The sequence below is a fragment of the Protopterus annectens genome, chromosome 13.part0, assembly GCF_019279795.1.
Source record: "Protopterus annectens isolate FY-2018-M chromosome 13.part0, PAN1.0, whole genome shotgun sequence".
Taxonomy (NCBI): Eukaryota; Metazoa; Chordata; order Ceratodontiformes; family Protopteridae; genus Protopterus; species Protopterus annectens.
Window position 1 is genome coordinate 156,664,027 of NC_056747.1, and position 12,586 is coordinate 156,676,612.

The window sequence follows — 12,586 nt, forward strand, 5'->3', positions numbered from 1 at the left end:
GACAATTCAAGGCATCAATCACGGCAAACCATCTCTTTGACATTTATGTTCTTTGGTCTGCTTGATCAGTCCCACAGGTCTTGTACCTCAACCCCAATAGAAACAGTTCAACAAGCAAATACTGAGGCATCTGTCTGACTCCACCAATGTAGTTCTTTTGTGATATACCCTCAAAACAGAATTTGAAAATCCCAAAGGATGAGAATGTTGTATTTAAATAAAAACAAACATTTAATTTTTATCATATATAACCTGGCAACAGCAATCATGAGATCATACAAGACATTAACCCTAGCATCCTGAGATTCTCTGGCTGAAGTCTCAGACTGGCTGAAAAAGAACAGGAAAGTTTCCACATACACATTTCCACTGAACTTATAAACAAAGACATTGGCAACCTTCAAACACTGGACCCCACCCAGTTTGGGTTCGTGAAGGGCCGATCTTGTCTCCTGAACCTGATTGACTTCTTCGAATCAATCTCCAGAGCCATGGACAAGGGTATGGTGGTCCACACAGACTATCTAGACCTTGCCAAGGCCTTTGACACCATCCCCCACTCTGGAATCATAGATAAACTTACTAAGCTGGGCATTAATCCCTACATCACCCAATGGGTTGCTAACTGGCTTACTGATAGAACCCACACTGTAAAAGTAGCCGACTCCAAATCCATCTCCAGACAAGTGGAGTACCTCAGGGTTCAGTCCTGGGACCGCTCTTGTTTGGCATCTACTTCACTGAAGTACAGGCCAACACTAAGGGACTCTGGCTAACAAAGTTCGCAGATGACTGAAAACTGGGAGCCATTATTGAATCCCCAAATGATGTGGATACTCTACAAAAGGGCCTTACAGAAACAGATGCTTGGTGCCAGAGCCATGGGCTCAAACTCAACGCCAAGAAATGTATAGTTATCACCTTTGGGAAAAAACATGTACCCGTGAATTACCATATAGGTGGCAGTACACTAAACACTGAAAGTGTGATAAGAGACTTAGGGACACAGGTGGACAGTGGTCTCACCTTTGATAACATCGCCACAACAGTCAGGAAATCCTTCTATGTGGCACACCTCATCACTAAGGGCTTTTCATCCAGAAAAAAGGAGGTCAATGCCCACTGTACTCATCCCTCATTAGACCCATTATAGAATACAATGCCCCATTTGGTATGTACCTCTCAAGACATCTGCAACAACTGGAAAGGCCACAGAAATACCTCACTAAAAGAACCACAGGCCTAAAGCAGATGCCTTACGCTGACCGCCTTAAAAAACTCCAGCTATAACTATACTCTGTCGCATATCGTCTACTCGGAGGCGATCTCTGCTTAACATACAAGGCCATGTCAAACCCAGAGCTGTTGGACATGCTACACTTAAAGAAATCCCAATCCCTCAGAGCCACACGCTCCAGGGATCTTAACCTTGTCATCACAATAAACAAAACATGCTGGAGGGATAGGTTCCTGACCCAGAGACTCCCCAGATTCTGGAATAGATTGCCCATACATGTCAAGCAGAGTGCCTCTTTGGCCCTCTTCAAAAGGAACCTTGACGACTGGATGGGAGAAAGGAAATTCACCCCGGGGATCACGTCAGTCGCCCTGTTAGACAGGGGTCCAGGAAAGTAAATAGTGTGGGAAGAAATAGCCAGGGAACTGTTATGGCTAGGCTTGTAGAGGCCCTAGGGCTGATAGCCTAGTACCAACCTATGAACCTTTGTTAGGAATGCCTTTGAACAGATGTGTCCAGAAGGCAGTCAAAAAGCATACAATCCTGTGTGACGGGGTCAGTGAGGATTTTTGAACATTTATATGGAAGCCAAGATTGATAAGGAGGGTTAAGGACTCCTGACATTTGACAAAAGACTCTGCAAAGATAAGTAAATCATCTAAAAAAGAAAAAGTATGAGAAGCATTTTTTTAAGTTTAACATTAATATAAAACTCATCAGTGGAATGACTGGTAATAGACTCTGAAGGGTCAACATTTTGAATTTTGGTTTGTTTGTTTGTGTCTTTTCGGCTTTTCCCGGTTAGGGGTCGCCACAGCGGAACTCTGGTCCGCTAATGATTGGTAGTTGATTTTTACGTGCCGAGTTACTAACTTGACGCACAACCTTCAACGAAGGTACACCCATTCACGCATGTATCCACGCAGAAGATGCTCTAGCTGAGAATCGAACCGGACGGCATCTTACTGTGAGGCGAAAAAGCTACCGTAGCAAAACATTTTGAATTTTGGTACTTTCAAAAAAAGCTGTGAAAGGAAAGATCTACAAAATGCTCTCGAGGAAAGATCATTCTTTGAAACCAGAAATATTCTACAGTGAAAGCCTTCCTCCCTTTAGTCCAACAGCAATGACAGCATGACTCCTAGGGTAAGCAAGTTTTGAAGAAAGTGCAGAGAAAAACTCTGGTTTAGAAAGTATGGAGGAATTCCCACGAAAGTAGGTATACATGTATATATATATATATATATATATATATATATATATATATATATATATGTATATATATCCAGTACCAATAGTAACCCTCCTGAACAACTATTACTACCCAAGAGTTTGAAACTATCTCTGGCCAAAGGGAAAGGTTGAGAGCCAGTCTACAGGACAAACATACAGATGTAGGAATATGAGGGAAGGGAGGAGGAATACTGGCAGTGTCACTCTGAAGGGCACAGTCTATCCCTTTTTCTGAAAGGACGCCACTTTTTTCCTCTCCTGCCATTTCTTTATTTCCTGTTTCCTAGAAGTTGTCAGGGAATTATTATTTTTTTAAGAAAAAAGCAGGTTTTATAATATTTATAATGTGAGACTTAAAATGTTAGAAACTCCCTAAATTAATTTCCCTCTGTTATCAACTGAGAAACTGAGTAGCAGCAAGGTCAACCAAACATTGTCTGCATTAGAATTTAAAATCTCAAACTATCATCCAAACACTTTCAGGTACAAACCCAGGCAAATCTTTTTCAATACAGCTGCAACTGTAGTGGCCCTAGACAGAGTATCTGCACAATCACACAGACCTTTCAAAGCATGTTTACGCAACACACCTGAGCAGGCTAAAAAGTATAGGATTCTGACAGAACTTTTTTCTGAATGAAGTGTGACAGGACAATCCCACAAGCTGTCAACACCTGAGAGAATAAACTGGAAGAAGGAAATGATCTTATGAAATACGTACAATAGCTTACCTACTTATCTGTAGGGGTAGGGTTGTTATTAAGTGTTCTGTCATTTTTGGATGATAAAGGCTGATGTTCAGGGTTATTGCAGGCAACATTTAACACATCATCCAAGTTGCATAATAGGAGGAAAGGATGAAGCATGAGGTAAATCCAACTGCGGAATATCAAATCTCCTCAGTTGAGGGGGAACATCCATTTTTTCATAATTTATCCTGGAATTACTCTTAGAAAAGGGAAACTCCTCTAATGGAGTTAGATAGGACAAATGTTCCTCTGAAGCAGAGCCCTGAGCTTGAGAGTCAGATTAAGAAAAGACCCTACACACCTCTGTCTATGCTAGAATCCTGACATTTTCCTCAGGAATGATTTCTGGTCTTCAGGATAAAAAGACTACATTTAACTCCAGACTTATGCAGGAAAACCATCCTTATAAGCAGAAAATGACTTTGGACATGCAACGCCTAACCTTTAGTCCCCCCCCCCCCCCCGCCGGACATCCCTGGAAGAAGCACAACTGAGAGATGGCACTTTATCTCAGTCAATGGGTCTGTTTCTCTGACCCCTCTAAGAAGAATCTGCTGGGGAAATTCCCAGACACAGAGATGATCACAAGGCATTTTTTAGTTACATTTGTAATCTCAAAAGCACAAGGCAGCAATGTGCTGATTGTGAACAACATTACCTGTACTGAAGCTGAAGATACAGCAAACCTACTGGCCAATAAATTTAGCTCTAATTTTACCCCTTATCCCCCCCCCCCCCGTTTGTCCCTCTAGGTATACCTGAAACTGGCTCGTCTCCAGCTATCACACAAGACCAAGTCCTAAAAGTGCTATCAAAAGCTAAAATAATACACCAATGGGTCCTGAAAATATCCCTGGATGCATCCTAAACAGAATGAAGCACAATTTATCCACACCCCTAACAACACTGCTCAATCTCAGTCTCCATACAGGTTTTGTACCAAGTGAATAGAGAACAGCTACAGTCATTCCCTGCATAAGGGAGAACCTTCCATAGACCCAGGCAATTGCAGACCCATAAGTCTGACCAGCTTTACATGCAAAGCAATGGAAAGACTTACCATGCAATTAATCAAGCAGGACATAGGGAACCTCCAAACACTGGACCAGCTTCAACTTGAATTTGTCAGGGGGTAGGTCATGCTTACTCACCTTGGCAGATTTTTTGAAACGGTCAACAAAGCAATGGGACAAAGGCCAACTAATATACATCACAAACCTCAAACCTGGCAAATGTTTCTGACAATTCTCCACTCAGGTATAGTAGAAAAGCTAAATAAACTGGTAATGAACCCCTCTGTCACCTGTTGGATTGCCAACTGGTGAACAGGACACAGATAATCAAAATAGAGGATGTTAACTCCACAAAGTGACCATTCGCTAGTGGAGTCCCCCAGGGTTCTGTGCTGGAACTGCTCCTGTCTGGCATCCACTTTTCCTAAATAAAAGCCAATACCAAAGGGCTCTGTCTGACTAAGTTTGCAGATGACTGCAAGTAAGGAGAAGTCACTGAATCTCCAAGTGACTTAGAAATCCTGCAGGAAGGTTTGCCTCAAATAAATAACGGATGCCAAAATCATGGCCCGAAAATAAATGCCAAAAAATGCATTACTGTATCATTTGGGAAATCACTTACTCCAGGGAACTACCACATTGACAATATGCCCCTAAGAGTCAAACCAGTTGTTCAGGATTTGGGAACTTTTGACTAACATGTGTCTATTGTCAGAAAGTTCTTCTATACTGCACGGCTTATAAACACAGGGACTGTCTATAGATCTAAGGATGTCACTGTTCCCATTTACTTAGTAGGCCAGTCATTAAATATAATGCCTCCTTTGGCATGTATCTGTCCAAACACATGCAACAACTGAGCGCCCACAGGGATACCTTACTAAAAGGATACAAGGCTTAACAACATGATCTAAACAGACTGACCCAAAGCCCTGTCACTATATTTGGTATTCTACAGACTGCTGAGATGTGACCTATGTCTGGCATTCAAGACATCCTCTGACCCATTACTGATGGATTTACTGTATATCAGCAAGTCAAATGGCATCAGAAATAGTCAGTCTATGGATCTAAACCACTTCTGCAAAATCAACAGAATGGTTTGGAGGGACATGTACATCTCACAGAGGATACCGCTGCTGGTGAACTAAATCCCCATCCACATAAAACAAAATTCATCCCTGACCATATTCAAGAGCAACTTAGATGTATGGCTTGGAAAGAGAAAATTTACCGAAGGACTTCCCCTTGTACTACTAATGGGACACAGCTCCTAAATGCTTTAGCCCATGGATCACGGACTATCCATATAATGTTAAGAACTGGCTCTCCCCTGCTTGTTGCTGTTCCAGACCACTAACATGTTGTCCATCTGAACAAAAATCATACCCACAGGATGAGAATCATGAAATGCCTGCAATGCCAAAAGGACTGTCCTCATTTCTTGGACACTGATGTGAAGATTGGTCTCTAATGGTGTCCAAGTATCTTGAACCATCTTTTTTTTTGTAAAGCCCACCTCCGAAAGGGAAGTGTCTGTGTTTACTGCTGTAGAAGGAAGTGGAGAGAATGGATGACCTGCTAACAAGTCTGTGGATGTGAGTTCTGCACAATGAGGTCAGCCTGATCAAGGAGTGGAGGGGGTAACAAAGCCGTGACCACTAAACTGAGAGGTTTCACTGAGAACCTTCATGTAAAATATGGACATTTGAACAAAGACAACAGCTGACACCATAAACCTGGAAGTTTTAGAATTAGCCATGCTGGTGGCAATGGGGTGGACTGGACTTAGTTTGCTGACTCCCGGATGGAGAGAATCTTGTGTTGTGGCAGAGTGGCTATCAGTGTTGTGTCCAGGTGGCAACTTATAAGTTCTATGGATTGAACTGATGTGTGTTGCTCATTTGTAGATGGTTATTAATCCCCAAGCTGTGAAGCACCTGGAGTAAGAGGCCCCTTTGGAGAATCAATAGATACTTGGTTGGAGGGGTTAGAAGCCAATCATTTAAGAACAAGAATACCTGAAGCCCTTGTAGTCTGAGGTAGGCTGTCACTGCTGCTATGTATTAGCTAAACATTTTAGGAGCTGTTACAAGTACCAACGGCAGAGCTCTGAAATGAAAATGAGTGGCTTCCAGCCTGAAACAGAGAAACCTCCTGGAATACCTGTGTATCTTTGCATGATAACAGGCATCCAGGAGATTTGTCGAGCACATCCAGTTGTCCTTCCTGAGTAGAGGTAAAATGGACTAAACCATAACCACCTGGAATTTTATCTGCTTCACATACTGGCTTAAATTACTTCAATCCAGCTTAGGCCCTAGGTGCCCTATCTTCTTTGGAAATAAAAGGAACCTGGAGTAGACAATGGATTCCATCTAGTCTGGTGGGACCTGTTAGATGGCTCTTTTTTCCAACAGCTTTTCTACTTCTGCTATTGGAGATACCAACTGATGGAGTGGCACTAAGGGAAGCCTGTTTTTTTTTTGCATGAGGCATGGATAGAAATGGAACTGTGTATCCTCTGGTTATTATCCTCAACATCCAACAATCAGAAGTGATGGTTCATTAGGTCTGAGAGTGTAGGGATAGCCACACTCACTTGGCTGCCTCCAGAGTGCAGCAATTGGGCAACATGTCTGAGGGCTGCAAGGATTTCTCAAAGGGCCTCCAATTCCTTGGTTTTGCAGACCACCCTGCCCCTAGGGTGATGTCCACAAAAATACCCATCCTCCTCTGCTATAGAAGGGAGAGGGTTGAAGAAGCATCATGGTTAAAGACCTGTGACTTCTAGAATCACACCTTTTTCCTTCCTCATCGACTCCTACAGAGATTCTCTGAGGTGTAAAGAAGCAGATTTCAATGACAGAAAGGGTTTTACTGTCCTGTTTACTTCTGGCGTTTCTTCTGTAAAATCACACAAACGCATCCAGGCATTGTGGCGTATAGCTATATCAGTGCCTGCTGCAATGGCTGTGCCTTCAGCTGCATTTGAAAGCGGGGCACATGGAAATATTAGAGGTGGAAAAGGTATATAAGCTGGAATTCAGTTGCCTTCTGGAAATCAGCCAGCAAATTACCTGAATGTGAATTTCTGATGATCTCTGTCAGTTTTCTTTTGCATCACATACTGTGGGCAAGGTAGTTAAGCATTCTCAGGGAAAAAGTTATCAAGGTGCCCGTCCATTTTCTAAATCTCTCCAGAGCCTGAGATTCCCTGTTAGAGGGATGGGCAGAAGAGCTCTCTTCTGTCTTCCTAGCTGGTGATATAGCCATGGCATCTATGGAAGGGACCTTTACTCCAATGAGCTCTGTCTTTTGGTGTGGCTAAAATCTTGTCTGATTTTTTTTATTACTTTACTTATTTTTTATTGGCTCTGTTGTATCAGGCTCCTTCCAAACCCGCTGACCCACCAAGTCAGGTGGAGGAACCACTCAGACAGCAGAAGAGCCAACTTCAAAAGCCTCCAGGAACAAGAATTCTTCTAGGTACGCTGCATCGGTAAACCAACCCCATTTCACCAATTCTAGGATTTGACCAAAAGATACATCTGTAAAGGGGATCTTGGGGAATCCTTCCCTTTATCCAAATCCGTGTCTTCTGTGATGGGATGAATCCAAATGCTTCCATTTTCCAAGTCTGTTTTTTATGCACCTGTCACTGGGGAGAATCTGGTTGTGAGTCTGAATCACAGTGAGAGTTGAAGGACAGAACCTCCCCAGGGCTCCTGGAGGTTGGCTATTCTTGTTGACAAGAAGGAGCAGATTTCAGGGCAGAATACACTGGAGGTTGGGTCAGATCTGAATAAGATGGAGGCACCTCTTCTCTTGATCTTGACAAGACCAGCTGGAAGGCCTCTGTGATGATGTAAGCTATTGCCAGCTATACCACAAGAAGTAGGGCAGTGGATGTGTAACATATGCCAGCATACCTAGCTGGAGGTTTGTAAAGAATTATATATCATTTGTATATCGAGCCGATTTGTACAGATCTTTGTATTGAAAAATGTATTTGTAAAACTGCTTGGGTTAAAGATGTACCAACAGTGGGTCCTGCTGGACAGAAAAGAAATGCACCTGTATGTCAGACTGTATTTTAACTATTGAAATGAATATATTGTAACAGAGGATACTGGAAGAGAAAAGGTTAATCTCAGTCCACCTAACTTTGAAAAATAGTTTGAAATTAAATTATTTGGTTTAGGCCATGAAGATCATATCCTACAGTTCTGACTGCAGCCAGAGACAAAATGTCTGAGAAAACGAAGACTAGGAATCCTACTGTACTCTCCTTAGGGGTGAGCTAATTACTAACCTGGAAGGATGGAAGTTTTTGAAATGGTTTTATAGTTTCCAGATGCTATAACACATCTTAGCAAAGCTGTGGGTGTGTATGGTAACACATGCTAGATTCTGGTTCAGTTTCTAGTAAAGGGAGTAGTGTCGGAACCAGAAGTCAGATAACCAGATGTGCATGATGTCATTCTGTAAGCCAGCAATGAAATGATGCTTAAATACTAGATGAGACGCAAGTCTCAGGTGAGTCTCCCATATCATCTTGCCGTGCTCTAGTAAGTGAAATGGGGAACTGTAATTCTTTCGATCAGTCAGGAAAATATAGTGAGATTAGTCAAGTGCTGTTTTTCTGTATCTGTGTGAATCTATCCATCTATTTTTAATATTTCTTGTGAATGAAATTCTGGTATTTAATGTAAACAGATATTTAGTACCTTCATGATCCTTTATTATTTATTAAATATATTTAAATTTTTCTTTGTGGCTGGTCTTTTAGGGAATATTTTAACCTTTAAGAGTACTAATATTTATTTGGTGACACTGTGGAAACTTTTGAGCTACCACTTGTAGTAGTATTAATTTTACTAAGTATAACTGGATACCCTGGTAAGAGCCATAGAGCAGCGGTCCACAACCACTGGGTCACTGACCAGTAGCAGGCCGTGGATCATTTGGTATAAGGCTGCCAAGGCACAAAGTGAAACAAAAAGTGAATGTGTGTATGAGTATGTTTATATGTATGTCTATGCGTGTGGGTGAATGTGTGCATGAAAGCAGAATGTATGTGTGTGTGAAAGAAACAGAGACTGTGTGTATGAGAGTAAGCAAACAGTGAGACTGATCGAGCCGTTATTTTACATTCGCTAAGCAGCGTTTTTGCTGTTTAGCAAGTGTAAAATAAAAGTCAAGAAAACTGAAAAAGTGTGTCTGTGTATGTTTCTGTATGCGTGTGTGACTGAATGTGTGCATGAAAGTTGGAGTCCCTCTGTGTGCAACTGTGTGTATGTTTCTGTCTGCATGTGTGAGTGAACAAGCCAGAAATGAGGAGACTGTGGAGTCTAGGGGACTGTTTCCTGAACCTCTCAATGCCCTTCTCAGCAGTCTTGCTTTTAAAAGTATGGTGCATCAGTTATGGAGCTTCTTTTTCTTTCTCTTTGTCCTTAAGAGACAGAGAAGTAGAAGACACAGGTTTCCACGACAGAGCAGGAAGACCACCCTATAATATCAATTTATCCCTTCTGCTCTGAAGGGCTTTATGGCCAAAAGATGCACTAGCTTCTCATTCCTTATCTAGATGCACCACTCACAGACAGTACACAGAAAGGGAGTCAGGATCATGTGGGGGAATTTGACACATTAAGAACACTTTTTAAAACACTTATCAGCCATTTGTTTACTTATAGAAAAATAAGGTGAAGAAAAAACACAAGGCACCTACTAAATTTATGACAAAAAAACAGAAATTACAAACTTTAACCAATATTAAAAATCACATTAAACTACTAACTTTTAACAAGGCCTACAAAATGTACTGTAGATAAAAAAAAAAATATATATATATATATACTTTTTTTTTTTTTTTTTTTTTTTTAAGTAATGGGTACAAGATAGGGAAGGTGAAAAATGCAAAGTGTTAACTAAGACGAAAACTAGCATTTTAAATATAGTAATTCTCTAGGAAAGTGAACAAACACACTTATCCCAGCATGGAAATCAGAGTCCCTGCAACTGTTTGGTTCAAGTGGTAAATGAGATCAAGGTATTTGAGGATGGTAAAGGAATTATGGGTATGGGAAGAGTCAGACCCCTGGATCTGAAGGTTTGGAGATGCTGAGGCCAGATCTCAGTCGCATTCATTGGATCTGATGAAAATGGTCATCAAATCAAAGGATAATACAAAAACGGAAAACATGCACGCTCTTACTCTTGAATACAGACAGTAAGATACAAGCAGTAAAAATGTTTTTAGTCCCCAAACTTTTACATACAGGTAAGGCATATTTTTATCAACCAGAGGAAAAGTTATGAACAATAACTAATAAACAGTTAAAGGAATTTATCTGGGAAGGAAAGATGGCAAAAGTTAATTGGTTTAAGTTGATCCTCCCAACAGAAGAAGGTGGTTTAGGATTACTGACTTGAAGGGATATTTTAGAGCTACATAATTAAGGCATTATATGTAACAAAAGCAGGGGGTTAAAATTCAAAGTGGAAAAGGATAATGGTGAAGGGGGGGGTTAAAAAAATAAGGAGACAGTGAGGTTTTGGATGCGGATCCTTCAGGAGAACAAGTCATACAGAATATTACATTCGTAAAGTAGCAGAAATTATTCGAAGAACTAAGCCAATACATGACTGGAGAAAGGAGAGTCTGTCAATATGGATGATTTCAAGGAGGTGTCCAAAAATAGGCAAGAGGGGTTGGAAATTTAATGGAGAAAACTGGCAAAGGACCCATGGTCATACCTTTCAACTGTCCCTGATTTTCATGGACGCCCCTGTTTTGACTCAAATTTTAGCTCTACTCCTCTTAATCCCTCCTAAAAAGTGATGGCTTTTGGAGAAAAAGTGGTGAATTACACTTAAATAATGACACTAATTAGAGTTATAGATTTATTAAATGTATATTAATTCACATCATCTTAATCTGTCAATGTATCAAATTAAAAGCAGTGATATTTTAAACGTGTCCCAGACGGTCCCTGATTATTTCTCAATTTGTTCCTGACAGGTTGAGAGCTATAACCATAGTATTGGGAAGCAAATAACTAAACAAGGAAATGGAACAGAATGGGAAAAACCAAGAAGACATTTGAAACTGCAGGTTTAAGACTACCTTCCCTATCAGGGATTTATACCAGGTATAAGGAAAAAAAGAGATAGGGGAAGTCATAAGTGAAAGGCCTGCTCTTGCACATTTTTTAGTCAAAACTAGAACAAAAGCTGCTGTTAAAAATGGGCTAATTAGTAGAACAAAAATACTGCATGACTACAATAAGAATCAATCAGAAGAGGATAGAAAAGATTTGGAAGAGACACTGGGAAAGCAATTTACAAGGGTACAAAGGGAGAATGGGTTCCCTTCAGAATCTTGAACTACTGAAATCCTGAATTTCAGTAGCCCGAGACCAGAAAGGCGAAAGTGCAGAATACCTAAACCCCAGAAGCGCAAAATTCAAAATCACGAAGTTCGGAAATTTTGAATTAGCGGTTCTGGTGTTGCAGTGTGTGAGTGGATGGTTGGAGATGTAGGTAAGTGTTTGTGTTTTACGGGTTTTGGGTAAGGGCTTTAGTGTGTGCCTGTGTGTTTTGTTAGTGTGATGGGTGTGTGCGAGGGGAATGTGGCTTGTGTGGTGGTGTTTTTGTGCGTTTGTCTGTGTAGTGTGACCTCGGAGTTAGTATATTTAAGTGGGGGGGTGCAGGGGGTCTTCCCCCCCCCCACTTGTATGTATCATAGGTGTTTGTGTATGTGCAGGGAGGTGTATGTTTGTGTCTGCGGTATGTTTAGTGTAAAAGTTGCGATTTTAAATTTCGTGCTTCTGGAGTTTTGAATTTATGGATTTTCGGCTTCATGGTCTCGAGATACTGAAATTCAAGATTTCAGTATTTCGAGATTATGAAGTGAATCCGGGAGAACATATGTATAGCTTCCAAGTATGCAATATATCCAGAAGGTTTAGGATTTTTGCTTGGAAGCATTTACATAGGTATGCTTATATCCCAAGCAGACTTCATAGATTTTTTCCCCTAAAGTAGTTAGCAAATGTTGGAGATATTTTGGGAAGAAAAAGATAACTGGGAACATCTTTTCTGAAAGTGTAAAAAAACCTAATGAGTACTCTGTCAGAATCATTGCAGGAGCAAATGGCTGTAACTAAGAAAATTATTATTTTTAACTGAGGCGCAGGATCTAAATTGCCTAGAAACATTAAGGCCTTATTAAGTTTTATTCAGCTGGCAGCTGAAAAAGCAATTACTACAAAATGGAAATCAAAATCAAAACCAGTTGCATTAGAAGTACTGAATAATGTAACAGAGATAAAAGAACTTGAATAGGG

At 40.8% G+C, this 12,586-nt stretch overlaps 1 protein-coding gene across 1 annotated transcript in view; it reads right to left on the bottom strand.

The window, feature by feature from the left end:
• CPAMD8 (C3 and PZP like alpha-2-macroglobulin domain containing 8) overlaps nucleotides 1-12,586 on the bottom strand; it is a 7,231,600-nt gene that overhangs the window by 2,414,925 nt on the left and 4,804,089 nt on the right. The window lies entirely within an intron of this gene.